This window comes from Micrasema longulum, unplaced genomic scaffold, assembly GCF_059751315.1.
Source record: "Micrasema longulum isolate JH-2025_06_02 unplaced genomic scaffold, ASM5975131v1 h1tg000080l, whole genome shotgun sequence".
Taxonomy (NCBI): Eukaryota; Metazoa; Arthropoda; class Insecta; order Trichoptera; family Brachycentridae; genus Micrasema; species Micrasema longulum.
Window position 1 is genome coordinate 518,501 of NW_028277286.1, and position 13,913 is coordinate 532,413.

Genomic DNA, 13,913 nt, shown 5'->3' on the forward strand with positions numbered 1-13,913 from the left:
CATAATCATCATCATACTGTCTGGACTCGATGGTGAACAGGGCACTGCGTTGGTACACTAAATGCAGCTTAAATCAATAATCTGTTACATGAAGGTAAGGTGATCAGCCTTACACTTCGGGTGCCAGTCGAGGAACATGAAATATTGAAGTATTATATATTTCATGTCAACCTTCCCGAGAAATTGATCCTGGAATCTCAAGCATATTATTTATTGTTTCAGCATTTACTCTGTGGAAAAACATTTTGAATTTATTCAAAATTAAACACTTTATTACCAAACCATATTATCGATACAAAACCATTCTTTTCATTACCATAAAATTAAACTTTTAAATTTTTTCACAATATAATAAATAACTCGAAAAATATTAAAATACCTGTACCCTACACTACACATTGCCTTGCCCCTTCCACCCGACTCTATCAGTACCTAAGTACTAATCTGTGCATATATTTTTGTTTAGTTTATATTTACACCTGATGACGGTAATTCAGAATACCTGAAACTAGTTGTGTTATAATATATTTAACTCTTGTGTGGTAAAAATTACAATGAGTTTTATTAAAAATAATCTCAAGCATACCACAACACCGCAGTGCAAGCGGTAAGTTTTTATATTGGTAAGCTGCAAAAATTCCGATAAAATGTCCATAGCGGTAGTTTATCACATAAAAAAGGTATATTTTATATTTGATAAATAATCTATTACAAATGGCACTAGTGGCTTATAGTTTCAGTTGAAATATTTTTTTAATTTGACAAAAACGTTTAAAAAACAAAAAAAATAATTAAAAAAAAAACATAATCGCAAAAAATTCGAACCCTGCGAGGACTCGAACCCTAACCCTAATCGTTAGAAAGCAACGACATATCCGCATGGTTATTTCATATACAAGATCAAGAGTCAAAAAGGGGATTTATAAAATAGTATTATTCATAAGCGTACCGATAATTTTCGCCTAATTGTGACTACCTTTCCTTGTCTTGAAGTAAAACATTATTTCTTAGTAAATAATGATGAAATCTAAATTACCTGGCACGCGTTACTTAAATTCATAATCGATTCCTTTTCCGCGGCTAAATTCATTTACCAATATTTCCTATGTATTTTAATCCTAAGTTCAATATTTTTATTTTATTTCATTTTACTATAAACAGTGTTATTCAAGGAAGGAGAACAAGGTGAACGGTGCACCTAAATCTGCAATGGCAAACAATGTTTGTCGCAAAAGGCAAAACTAGCAGTTTACAATGAAGTTCTGGTGCCAAATCTTATGTATGGGAGCGAAGTATGTAATTGAAAAAAATATATAGACATAGAAATCTCTTAGGCGAATTCATGGTAAAACGATGTGTGACAGGTGCACAAATTAATGTCCGTGCATTATGTAAGGCTGAAACAAGCATATCGTTGAAATCAAGTAACGAATGCTACGTTGGTTTCGACATGTAGAGCGAATGGACAGCGAAAGAACGACTAAAATAATTAACGATGCAAACTTTGATGGGTGCAGAAAACGAGAAATACTGAGAAACACATTGCACAACCAAATCCATAAAATACCTGATAGTGGACATTTCGAAACCCGGAATAGTTAGCGTGCGTGCATGAGAAGATGTATGAATATAGAGGAAGCGAGGTCTGTATGCAAATACATGGTGATATTGTGTTCTATCGTCTCTGCCTACGAAACGGCGCTGCGTGATGGTTTGTTTGTTTGTTTTTTTAAGACTTTCATTATTTATTCGATTTATTTTCATGAACCAGCTGTTCGCATCACTAGTTTAATGCTACAGCTAGTGGAAGGATGAACCTGGTGGTGTTAGATGGGTGTATAGATCAACAAAGGAACCGATACGTCAATCCAATTGACAGCTTTTGATATTCACCGATGGAGCAACAATTAAACAGTAAAAAACACTCGCCGACTTTGGAGAATCGGCATTCGGTGGGTAGATACACTTGTTGAGCGTATAAGTGTGTGTCTATTCGATGTGTGTTAGTATAACATTATAATGCGTCAATATTCGTGAGAGAAAACAAATGTTTTCTAACTATAATATTGTACAACTCTCTAGTAAGAAGTAAAATGGAATATGGATCAATCATTTGGAATCTATATTACAATAAATATATATGTCTTGTTGAATCTATACAAAAAAAAACAAGACTCTTATCATAGAAATGTCTTCAATACTTTTACAACAAAACGTTAGAAACTAGAAGAAAGTATTTTTATAAGATTAATACTAGTAAATTGGAAAGTTCAAGCTGTTTGAGGAATATGAAAATTGATGTTCCTAATGGTCATACCTTAAGAAACCCAAAAACTTTATACGTAGATTCGTTTAAGAAAAATGTGTCCTATCCAATACAGCATTGAAAACGTAGAAATTGACATTTTTGTCACTGGATTGTTCAGGTTTAAAAAGTATATGTTTTTATATCAATACATTTTTTTTTACAATAATTTATTTTCGATGACTAACATTGCTAGTTTAATTTCGGTGCATATTTTATTAGAATTTTATTTATTGTTTTTTAAAATTTTATATTGATAGATGATTTTTTTACAATAATTTAATTGTAATAATTTCTATTGTTAATTTGATTTAAATTCGTATTTTATTAATGTTAACATGTGTATTTCGGATGTTTTTTAAATTAATGTAATTTAAAAAAAAATGAAAATTACAGAATATTTAAAAAAAAAATACATCCTATTTTTTTTAGAGATATCTAAAGATAATATGTAAAAATATAATAATCTTACAAAAAATATGGATTAAAAAAAAAACAAAACAGTCAATGTAATATGTAACTGAAAAAATATATGAATATGAAAAAACATATGAAACTGATAAAAAATATGAAAAAAAAATACTCATTAAAAGGTATAAACTGACAGAAAGTAATAATTTTTTTTTGCAGTAATTTGGTGCTTTGAGAATTAGAACGAAGAGGTAAACCATGATCTGATAAGCGCTGAATTATTTAACGGAGGTATATAGGAGCGTTAGGACTATGAAGGGTAGTAAATATAATTGAGAGGGAGTGATAGTCTCTCCGCTGTCTAATTTTGAGCCATTTCGGTTGCCTACGATAATCACAAATGTAGTGATATTTCCTTAGACCAAACATATACCTTATGTATGTATTCTGAAGTCGTTCAAGTTTATCGAGTTGCTCACTGCATAAACCAGTCATGTAAACATTATCGTAACCTAAAACGGGTAGTAGTAATGTTTGTACGAGTGAGCATTTATTAATGGGTATGAATTGTTTAGAAGAATTTTAGATATATAGGAATTTGCCAAGACTCTTTTATTGTTAAAAAAAACTTAATAATCAATAATTTCATTCATGAATTCCGTTTGTAATATTCCATCTCTCCAAAAAGCTATTTAAGTAGGTTAGTAATGAATTTAGTCACACAAATCCATCTTACAGTACACCACAAATCATGCCTTTATTTCAATGTTGGCAATGCCAAAGATAGAAATTAAAACGACGCGTATTGTTGTCTATGCTTCTTTCACCCTCTCTCTATTAATAAAATAAGAATAGTGCCAATTATCTGGTGATTTTTATATTAATTTTTAGAAAATAAAAAATCCATTGGAATTGCCCATTAGAAAAGTTTGGTTTATTTCTCTTGGCGGACAAGGCACAAACTACCAAATATATTGAGTCAAGTAAAGCTTATATGTACATAATGTATCAAAGAGTAAAAATAACTTAACATGAATATATTTTGAAACATGAAACAGATAATCAAACATAAGCTTTATTTTTATCAACTAATCTATTGATCTTGTTATAATTTTAGCTTTTTGTTTGCTAAGTCAATGTCTGGCATAATAGTATTTGTGTTTTTGAACAAGAGATAAATAATTACTCGGCAAAGAAATTATTGACACATTCAGGTGATGAAAAAATAGTCGTCATCAATTTGTATCATTGATAATAAATTATCTGATACCAATATTGTCATTTGCTCAAATGCTGTTCTATAAAAATATGATATTTTCGGAAAAATATGTCACTTTTCTTATTGTACTTTTTGAATTATGGTAGCAAACAGTGTATTTATAGGTGTTGTTTTATCAAAAATAGAGTTTGTTTAGAAGCTTCTAAAATTATGGAGTACAGGTGTAAAAATAGACAGAATTATTTATGAATTAAAGATAAACATACACTTTATATATACACCGTAGTATAAATAAACTACACGACTTGAATAGTAACTATGCAGATCATCGAAAATATTTGGATTTATCACATAATTTTAATACTTACATATCGCTTTAAACCCCCATTTTCAATTGTACTTGAAGCAATTTTTTGCTTATAAGTTAGTAGTTTAATATTTTATTTATTGGTAATATCAACGATAGCACTGATTCAAAATATAATAAACAAAATGTTCAAAATGTAAAGAAATCAAAAGGATTTATATAGGGAAACGCGTAAGTCGAAATTTCTTGGCATAGTTTGTACGAGCGGCTAGGACATAAAAGAAATCAGAGATAATATTATAATATTATATAAGAGATAATTTTGCATAAAAATAAATTTAATAAATAATTTAATCAGACGTAAAAAAACAAAAGCATATTTGTAAGGGTTCCTTCTTTGATATGAGTCAGGTTAAGGGAAAATAATTTTACACCTTTTCAAATAAATGGAAAATAGAGATGATCTAAGTTTTATTGTCATCACAATTACATAGAGCATCTTATTGAAACTCGCATTTAAATTGCAGTATACCTCAATTATGTTTATATATTGTATATTTTAAAGGTAAGATGACATCAGGCTTACGCAACAACGTACTTACCATAAGAGTAAAAATATTTTTTGTACTTGTGTAGCCGAAACGACTGCCAATTATATGGATAAATGTGTACTAGCAGGCAAGTCGACTGTTACATGTTGGAGAGTTTAGCTCTTCGGAAATCATGTAATCGGCCCTCCAGGTCTCATTTTATCGGCCTTGCGGGCCTCAGTTTACGGTTCTTTGAGCCTCGGTTACAACTAATTAAGACTCGATACAATTAACATAACATCTAGTATTTTAGATAAGTTAGCTATTATTTTTAATGATATTATGTTTGCAATAATTTACTTTTATAGATTTTTATTAGTTATAAATACACTTTTAAAATGTTATACTAATTGACAATGCGTATTTGCGGGTCGACAAAAGGTTACCTTTATTGACTTATGATGTTTATTATTTATAAACTATCTATTCCACTAGGTTTTTATATAATAATCCATGTACTAATGTTTGGTCTACATTTTAAGAGACGTAATCCGCTGGTCGAAGAGTAATTATATTTTACTTATATAAATTTTTTCATTTTTTTTAACAGAAATACCTTAAAAGTAATTTTTTTGTCATATGCATCTTTATTTTAAAAAAATAGTTGAGTAATTTTGAAAATCTATGGGTTCAAAATGGCTAAATCGTTTACTTTCTTTACTTTTAATCAAACTTCAATCTTAACCAAAATATGAAATGTTTTTAAATACCTGTATTTGATAATTTCAAAATATCGGGTGATTTTTTCAACTTTACTTGAGAGTGTTTTTAATTTGTTTTTGACACTATGTTACAACATGATAAATACAAAAAAAATCATTTGATACTTGGGTTGGTTACATATATTGTTTTTTTTCGAACCGGAATATAAAGGCCAATCTAACCTTTTTCAAGATTACATTAAAAATAAGTTGTTATTATTTTTGTAATATATATGTGTTTGTGTGAATAAATAAATATATCAACAAAAGTTTCAGCTTTTTAACTTCACAAACATCAACATGTGAAAGAATTGAGGGGATATAGATGTTCAAATATGGGCAGAATGGTGAATGTTACACAGTGTGTAAAGTGACCACTTAAATTAGCCAATGACATGTCATAAGCCCTGTAGATGCCTAGACTTCTATATTACCTTCTCTAAAATGTTCTTCATCTCGGTTGTAATTTTTTTTAAATAAATATTACGACGATATACTGTTTAATCTAAGAAGAATAAGATGAAGGCGAGGTTTAGCATGGGCTGCCTTTGGTAAGCTCTCATATATCCTAAAATCTCCGAAGTATTCACATTACTTAAAGAAGAAACTTTTTGATGCTTGTGTTCTCCCTGTACTGAGATATGGCTGTGAAACTTTTGTGTTCACGAAAACAATTTTACACAAATTATCAGTGACACAGAGAGCCATGGAAAGGAGAATGCTGGGTATTTCGTTGAGAGACAGAAAAACCAATACATGGATTAGAGCGAGAACAAAGGTCACCGATGTGGTCCATAGGGCTGCCAACCAGAAATGGAGCTGGGCTGGTCATATAGCCAGAACTACAGACTCTAGATGGACCAAAAATGTCCTGGAATGGCGACCCTGAACGGGTATAAGAAGTGTCGGCAGGCCTCAGACAAGGTGGTCTGATGACATAAGACGAGTTGCAGGAAGTGGTTGGATGCGGTTGGCTCAGGATAGGGAAATATGGAGACTAAAGGGGGAGGCCTATGTTCACCATTGGACAAGAGACGGCTGATTATTGTCATACTAAAAAAACACTTCAGTATTTGAAAAAAATAAACGATATGATGTATTAAATGTAGACTCATGTGACATCATAGTAAGGGTTAAATTAACTCAGGATACAAAAATTATCGAAAATAAATTAATCATTTAATACTTACTATTATGAAGATTTTTTAAACTATAATATGTTCAATAAAACACGCTCAAATTTTAAGCTTAATTAAATACATTAAATTTCATCCATATTATTAATTTAATTCAAATAGATGATACCTAGCTTTTAATGCCTGCTACTTACAAAGCAAACAACAGGCAAGCACTAAAGAATACAATTTTAATTTACGATTATAGTTTACAAACCTCTTAGTGTCACGGTTTAATCGACATGTGTTTTGTATAAAATATTGATGTTTAAAGGCACTTTTTAACACAGGTACTGGTAAATATTTGGTCAGTAGATTCTATCACAGTGACGAACACAGAAATGTACAAATTGCTTTGTCTGACACGAACAGAATGGAATAGAAAATTTGGATTGGAATGTCTTATGTACTGATGCAATAACATATTTTTATTAAATAATATATACTGACTATTTCAGAAAAAAACCATAAAACATTGATTTAAGTGTCCTCACTAGGATAGCATGTTCTAAGGACTCTACAGTGTTGAAAAAATATTTATACTGCTCTCACGTCACTCAAATATTTTATTTATTTCATTTATGCTAACATGCTGTATTCAGATAATGAGTAAGAATTGTAAATTCTTGGGGAAAACTTTTAAAAGCACATTTAATTTAAATAACTTTGCCAAATATCCTTTATAAAAATTACATCCCAATTAGCCGAAACGAGTGCCAATTTAATTTTCATACAATCAGAATAAAAGTCTACTAGCAGGCAAATCAACTGTTACATGTTGGAGAGTTTAGCCCTTCGGGACTCATGTAATCGGCTCTCCAGGCCTCGTTTTATCGGCCCTGCGGAACCTAGTTTACGGTTTTTAATAACATCCCGTGTCCGGACGGAACGGAGAATACAATTATGTGCGTTTAATAGAACTAGAACCCTGAATGAGTATTTTCGATTCGCTCGCAAATTTTGGGTAGAATTATGGTATCATTTATTTTATTTTAATTTGCACCACAACAGGCCAGGAAGCCCAATTACAGTGGTGAATTACATCACAGAACACCCAGGCTTGATAAAAATCACATTTTATTTTTGTGTTCTCACCGGGGATCGAACCAGGAACCTTCTGTGTGTGAGTCAAGCGTCTTGACCACTGCACCACGCAGGCCGCCTATATAAAGAAAACAATAAAAAGAAAATTGAGTGAAGTGCCGGGAGTCGAACTCGAAATCTGTAGACAAATGCTCTAATCGATACACTGCGATGCGGATATGGACGTATTTATGAATATTTGATTCGATAATCTTACTGATAAATCAGCATATCGCAACAGAGATGGATAACATTTATAGCGAGTAGTTTGGAAGTCAACGCATTTACGGGGTTTATGGCCTGTTATTCGCTGATTTAAGATAGGTCGTAAGCCCTGTAAAAACCTAGACTTCTTTTTTTCTTTTTCAAAAGTATGTGTTATAATATCTTGATCTTCTTAACTCCCTAGGGGGTAAAATCCAGTCCTTTTAGAAACATTAAGAAAATCTCCAAATATTGTTGGTAATGACATAATAATATATATAATGTATTTAATACCTTCCCAATTTATTTATATATTTCTTGAATTATGTTTTTTTATGTATTTACTCGCGTTGATTTGAATAAAAACATCAAAATATCACTTAAAAAATGAAAATAACTTGATTTTAAAATATTGTTAACTTGAATATCATTCATCTTTACCGCTTAGAATAATTACCCAAATTTAGCTTACTTTTGTTGTAACCAAAACATTATTTGATCAAATGTAATTGTTTAAATAATCTGTAGAGATTATTGTGATTATGTAAAGAACAGATAAAAAAAACTGTTATCAATAAACAATTAATTAATTGAGTAATAATCCGCTAAGCCTCAATTTCAGAGGCGCGTCAACTGGCGGGAAAGACAGGATATGGAAAAAAGTTATAAGAAATCCACAGAAACACCCAGACCAAATGAAAAAAAAAACATTTTAGCAACTAGCAGAATCGAACCTGCGATGACAGTTTCACGGTTGGCCTCTAATCAACTGCGCAATGGCGCCTGTAAATATAAATATGTTATCAATATGTGTTTAAATAAAAATGGTTTTGGGTACACAACCTTTGTATTTTTTGAAATTGAAAATCAAGGTTAAGTTTTTAAACAAACATGTGTTTAGCGCATCATGGGAAATTTTATGTTACATTGTTCTGAAAATATTATTAGACAAATGTCGTCCTTCGCGATCCACACACTCACGATGCCATTTTTTTAAGTTTTCGTGCACTCACTCAAAGCATGGCGACGGCTGTATTGGCAATTTGTGCCTGAATATTGTCTTGTAAGATGTCCAGGGTCTGAAGACTGCTGTTAACAAGCAAGTTCAGGTAACCCCACATGGAAAAAAATTGAGAGAAAATTGCTTAAGCGAGGAGGCCATTTGAAATCCCCCCCTGTGGGAGATGAGCCGCCAAGGAAAGGCTTCTCTCAAAATCTCCATTGAAACCCTTGCTGTATAGACAATGGCCTATTTCGTTAGAACAACACATCCGCTAGTTTCATAGCTTCAAGAGCTGGCATAAAATATTGGATCATGGACAAATAGCGTGTTGTATTCACAGTTACACTATGGCAGTTTTCTTTTAAAATGTAAGAGCCAATAAACCCCATTCTTTACATGGCAGTGACCTTGACCAAGAAAGGGGGTATTCGGTGAAGTTATTTGGGGGTTGTTTCACTCCAGTACAGCATTTCAAACGGAAAGCCCGCTGGGCGGCGACGATCAAGCGCGCGTATGCAAAGTAGACTTCTACCGATAAAAAGCTATCCTCCGACTGCCACTGCATGTTGGAAAAATAAATTTCTCTAACGAGACCGTCTCCCACCTTCTGCATCCCCCTCGGTCTTCATGTGCACTATTTAAAAAAAAACAAGTGCCGCGCGCTGCCCTGGATTTACGATTTTTAATTTAAATAAATATTATTGTTGTGTGAATTCACTAACGTAAATTATAAAAAGTAAAATGTACTGAACACCTTCGAGCATTCTTTCACCAGCTCATCGGTAGACATGCTTGAGGCTTCGTATTCCCAGTTCCCACGTGAAGACATGCTAAGTCCATCTATTAACAGACACTCTAGCAATGTGGCCTGCCGATTTCCACTTCAACCAACCAATGCTTTCACATTTTTTGGTATTACTGCAAATCTAATCATTTCTCCTCAAAACATCACGCTTGCCTCGCGGGTCGGTAAATCTTCCGTTTTCAGTACTTCATCCTACTGGAGTTTTCACCCAATCTTCAAATCTTCAAATAGTTCCAAGTTACCGGGGACACTGTACATGGATGTGAAAATTGGAGTTTTAGATACAAACCACTCTTAGTACACCCTACCTGGCTTGGCATAATGCACCATATGTCCGAAACCGATTTAATAGTATACTCGTATGTATGTGTAATGGGTACATCCAAATCATTGTATTTAAATTCTGGATTTTTCCCTGGCGGAATTTATTTATTTATTCATATTTTTTTCTTTCAAACTATAATTAATAATAAAAATAATATGACCTCACTGGGGTGGGGTTACCCGTGCCGAGGACACTTAACAATATACTTTTTTGAAATGTTTTTACATTTGAGAATAAACAAAAAAGACGAACTTGATAAACAGAGATAATTAACAAAATATTCACAGTTTTAAAAACTAAGTATGTATGTACATCTATATTATTTACATTACAAAACGCACAATGAAAATAACAAAAACCTAACATAAGGTGGAGCGGTTGATTCAATATTGGTTTAGGCGAATGAGACAATCCATTTTACTTCTACCTAGCTCCACTATTCATTTTTTATAGCCTTTTAAAACATTTTTTCGTAACTAATTTTTTAAATAAATAATGGAAGTAGGTTATAGATTTTAATTGAAAAATACTTAAAATCCATTTGTCCGAAAGTAGTATTAGTTTGTATTTGTTTAAATTGTCTTTGTGTTGAGGATCTAGTGATTATATTATTTGTATGTGATGTATTGTAGGGTTTAAGTCTTCCATTTGAGTAAGTGTAGTTTTTGAATCTGTAAATGAGTATTTGATATCAATATTATGCTTCAACAGATGTAAAGCTGTTAAAAATCTACAGAAGTTGAGGCATTCCCCCCCTCCCTCTTTTCAAGGATAGATGTCTCCAGTTTTCTCCGCACATTCATTCTTTACAGTAAACCAACGCGCTTGCGAATATGATACCTAGCCTATACACAAAATATAAAAAATGCCGTACGTGAATATGGAAGCCAACTCTCAAAAGGCAGAATGGTGAATATTATAGTGTTTAAAGTGATCACTTAACCCAGTAGGTGACAAAACATTAGCTCTGTAAACGCATTTATTTTCGTATTCCCAACAACTTCATCTTAATTATAATAATAAAAATTATTTATAGTTTTTTTCCACTTTTTTAAATAAAAGTGGAATAAAACTATAAAGTATTTTTATTATTATAATTAAAATGCAGTTCCACCAAGAAATGTCAGTAGGAAAACTCAATATATTAACTTCATCTTAGTTGAAAACATTTTTAATTCACGAATTTTTTTTAATTTGTTGCGACAGAGAGAGCAAACATTTTTGAAAAGTCTTATAACCGCTCATTGGCTGATTTAAGTGGCCACTTTACACACAGTAACATTTCTTATTTTGCCTATATTTAAACATCCACATTTGTTCAACTCTTCCATCTGTTCACTTTTACGAAGTTGAAGAGCTGAAACCTTTATCGGTGGGAGTAAGATTTATTTTGTTACCTTATTTTACCAACCAGGCAACGCCTGAAAACATTTTCAATTTCATACTTCTTAATCAAAAATGTTTTGAGAATGTCCAAATTTTTGTAGACAGGCTGGATTTGAAACAAAGGCAAAATGACAAATGTTACACAGTGTGTAAAATGGCCACTTAAATCAGTGACAGGTAAATAACTCAAAAATATTTTCCAGCTCTGTTGAAACAAATTTAGATCTTAAATAATCCCCTAAGGAGGAAATCCAGCATGTCTACAAGCATTTGGACATGCTCAAAACATTGTTCGTGAAATTTCCCTTTGAACTTACTTAATAAAGCTACCTTCATAATGAATATTTATTTCATTTGCATTGTAAGGCGCTTTCCATAGGGCTGATATTCGTATCACCAGTATTGTATTCCCAAAATCCGATAGAGTGGCGACGGCGGCCTTAATGATTCCTCATAATTTAATATCATCCATCATGGCTTACCAGATGTGGTCACAGATATAGTAATAAAGATATTAATTATTTTCTCTTTACAAGAGCTCATCTCCAACCCACTCGTCGAGCCAAACTCGTCCTAACGGCTAGGAAAATTGAATCGGCGCTCACTGAAAATCCCGGAGCCGCTGGCCGCTGGCGGTGAGCTCAAAGCGCGGTCTGTCGTTTGAGGTGAAATTTCTTTGCCGAAGGCTTCTCGGGAGGGAAGGAGACACCGACACTCGGACAACTCTCCGCGGAACTTGACAATTATTTCAACCCATATCAAAGTCGTTAGCGTAATAAAAATATTGGAAAAAAACTAAGCAAACATCAGGCGCCCGTGAATAAAGTATGAATGTTTTTTGTCGTAATAGAACTTTCGAGTGGTAATACTGTCTTGTCAAACTATCGTTTGTTCTCAGAAACAATATTAAAATTCAAATTGGAATTCTTTGCCCTTTGAATAACGCTTGCAAATTGAGGAAATTTTCTCTATCGTTGTTCAATTCGTTAAACGTAGATCTCTTCGTCAAATCATGAATTTACTGTGCAACCAGTTTGGAGACAACATTGTTGATGTTAATGGTTTTCCACGATCCTGCGATTTGACACAGTTGGATTATTTATTTCCTATTAGGCTACGTTCCATGGTCTGTAGAAATAATCAAATAACTTCTGAAGCATTGAATGTCAGTGATTTTGTAAATAATGCCAGATTTATTGTAAAAAAGTGACCAAAAATTGGATTAACAAAGTGCAATACTAACTTTTTACTCTTTCGAACGCAATAAAAACAAAATTCATTTCAATAAATATTTGTTTGTTTTATTTAAATTTAAATTGAAATTACGCATAAAATACACTCAATATTATTTTTATAAAGAGCATCCAATACTTACTTCATTTAAATTGATGTATTTATGTAATGTGTGAATTTTTAATGTTTTTGGAATGGCACACAAGTTTCGTAAATAAATATTTTGGTATGTTTTAAAAATACTTGGATTCAAAATATTAAAAGCATTATATATGGGCTTTGTATTAAATTTACTTATCTAGTTGATCATTTTTTTCTTGTAAAAAAAATTCATTTTTGGGTAGTGTTTTAGGTTAATTCTATTAAAACATACGATTTTTTTATATTAAAACAAAATGAAACATTTGATTTTTTTTCCGTTTTATTTTGTAATGAAAAGAGCGTAAAAAAATGGATATAATATTAAAAAATATACAGTATTTTTAATATATTTGGGTTGTTGGTCTTAGCAAACGAGAAAGCTTCGATAAAGATCTTTTCTCAGAGTTGTTGGTGTTATCTCATAAAAAGATTTGCAATTGATCTTCGATCTTCATTATCTTTATTTAAAATTGTGTGGCGATCTTTTCGGCCAATAGCCAACTCCGAATTTCACCTATTTATAAATTATGTTGTTTTTGATAGCGAATATTCGATGAAAGCTTGTCAATAGGGTTTTTTTTAAAATTTGATGCTATGAATAGCTGGACTTGAGATGGACAGATTTTCTTAACCGTGCAACGTGATTGTCTTTCTAATGATACTCATCAACAAATCAGGGTAATTAAGAACGCTCCCAGTTATCCATTGATTGTCCTCAATTCCCAGAAAAGGGCAAATGAAAATAAAATAGCCAATTTTGGCATGCTATCAAAAAAAAGGTTCAAAACATTCATGACAATGTTGAATTTATATAAACCTAAACATAAATTCACAAAACTACAGAAATTAACTAGAAAATAATATAAAATTTTGAACAAACTTATCATCGACAGTGTGCGCTACCTCTCCAGTTAATAAGGTTCTTCTTCTAATATTTAGCGTAGTGGAAAGTATGCGATAGCGGCGTCGGGTGGAGGAAAAAATTCCCAATGAGGAATTTCAGTGTCTTTTTTTTATTTGTTAAT

At 31.9% G+C, this 13,913-nt stretch overlaps 1 long non-coding RNA gene across 1 annotated transcript in view; it reads right to left on the reverse strand.

Annotated features, from left to right (window-relative positions):
* LOC148284896 (uncharacterized) overlaps positions 1-6,859 on the reverse strand; it is a 78,431-nt gene extending 71,572 nt beyond the window's left edge. The window contains exon 1 of the long non-coding RNA XR_015823580.1: positions 6,724-6,859. This is a non-coding gene — a long non-coding RNA (uncharacterized LOC148284896). The remainder of the gene's footprint in view (positions 1-6,723) is intronic.
* Between the last annotated feature and the right edge of the window lie 7,054 nt (positions 6,860-13,913).